At 35.4% G+C, this 1911-nt stretch overlaps 1 long non-coding RNA gene across 1 annotated transcript; it reads right to left on the reverse strand.

Moving 5' to 3' along the window:
• Nucleotides 1-291: 291 nt before the first annotated feature.
• Nucleotides 292-1559, reverse strand: LOC120004964. Its single transcript, XR_005469684.1, has 3 exons — nucleotides 1094-1559; nucleotides 887-949; nucleotides 292-617 (listed from the first exon to the last, which is right to left on the reverse strand). It is a non-coding gene; the product is annotated as an uncharacterized LOC120004964 (long non-coding RNA).
• Between the last annotated feature and the right edge of the window lie 352 nt (nucleotides 1560-1911).

Consider the following 1911-nt stretch of genomic DNA (forward strand, 5'->3'; position numbering starts at 1 on the left):
GCTAATTCACCTTCCCATGCAAGGTTCTGTGCAAATCAATGTAACCTAACTTTCTAGTAACACTGATGATAATCATTAATAAGCACATTACTTGTTGCAGTGAAACCATATTGTTTGCAGGAGTTGAAAAAAATATTAGAAAACTTTCAAAAACATATTACATGAAAACAACATCCTTCCTTTCTGATCTGAGACATTTCCAAAGGAAAAAAAAGCAACAGAAGAATCATTCATACCTTCTTATACTCAGATGATCATACAACTAATTTCTGTATTGGTTCTTCTGTGCTTTTATGGTCTAATGGAAAATAAACATGTTGAGGACAAATGAAACCAAGTAAAGATGGTGCAGTTCTCATAAAAAATCTAAGTAAACAAACGTACCATAGAATTTGAGTATGGAGCCTCTAACTGTCTTGGAAAACCATAAAACACATTAAGATCGAACAATTTTCAACTTTGAAGACTCACGTTTTCATTGTTTGGTTGGCTCTTACATCTTTCTTTCACCACCTTCACCTGTGGCCTTAATGCAGTTTAGAAGGACTGTTGATACGTTATTCCTACCAGAGGTGGGACTTCCATCACCGTCCTGAACTCTTCGTCACTCTCTAAACCTGGTATCACAATCCAGCAACAATTTAGAGAATAAAGCTCATAATTATTTTTAAAATTTGCAACAGAGGAAATGGTGCAAATCACCTAGAATGGTCTCTAAGAAGCGATTATCAGCAAATAAAACTCATAACAAACCCCAAATCACAGAGAGGTTCAAGATGAATAACAGAAATCCAGGATAACAATCAAACAAATCCAAGAACATTTTAAGGTAAAAATTCATATCAATCGATGCAATAAAAAGAATTGTTTGGATTGAATTGGGCACCTGATTCCTTCTCAAGAACACCAAATTGAACACTCAAGAATCGATCAGGCAAAAGCAAAGCTCCTGCCAAAAAAAAAACAATCAAAACCAACAGTAATCATCAAGGTTATAGTGAATGTAATGCACTTGATATCGATATAAAGAATGTATAGAACTTTCCAGTACATTAACAAACATGCCTTGTTTGTTAAGCTATTGGCACAGTACCTGGTATTTATTTAATCATTGTCTAACTTATTAAGCATCAATTACTGAGCATTTGTCAACAGTCCCATGAAAATGCAATCGTTTGGGCCATAAATGTGATGCCCAATTGACCGATTGCTTACTCTGTAACATAAAAACATCAGAATATCAGTTTAAACCTTAATCTTCGCTTAAACATCTCTAAAGACAACAATTTTAAATGAAGGATTAATAACTTTAAACTGATAACACAAAAAATTAATGAAATAAATATTACAAACGTCATAAAACATAGAAACATAGTGTAAATGTAAGAGCAGGGAGCTTATTGTCAAGACAGCTAGCAAGAGAACTGGATAGGTGGATGTCTTCAGGGCCTGCCCAAGATATTGATAATGAAGTGAGACATTTTCAGTATCAGAAAAATCACCGAAGGTAACTTGGCCTGTACTCTGGATATTGCTTCGTTCGCTCCTAGAACAAATCAGCCTTTTGTGTTTCTTCTGGTTTTTTTGTTCCTCTCTACGCTTCAATCCAAGGATTGTATGAGTTGTAAAAAAGTCAAAGTGAGGGAAAGAACCCAATTATCCATACCAAAGAGCACATGCATCTACAAAACCCAAACGATTACCTGAAACAGATAGCCGAGAATAGAGAAAGAACCCAATTATCCATACCAAAGAGCACATGCACCTACAAAAACCCAAACGATTACTTGAAATAGATAGCCGAGAATGGATAAAGGCCAACGCTTAGAAAAGAGGAGAGAGCCTAATGTGCTGAGAAGGAAACGTGACAGCGTGAAATATCTTTTTTCCTCAACGGAGATCTTTGCGTTA

This window comes from Tripterygium wilfordii, chromosome 9 (assembly GCF_013401445.1).
Source record: "Tripterygium wilfordii isolate XIE 37 chromosome 9, ASM1340144v1, whole genome shotgun sequence".
NCBI lineage: Eukaryota > Viridiplantae > Streptophyta > Magnoliopsida > Celastrales > Celastraceae > Tripterygium > Tripterygium wilfordii.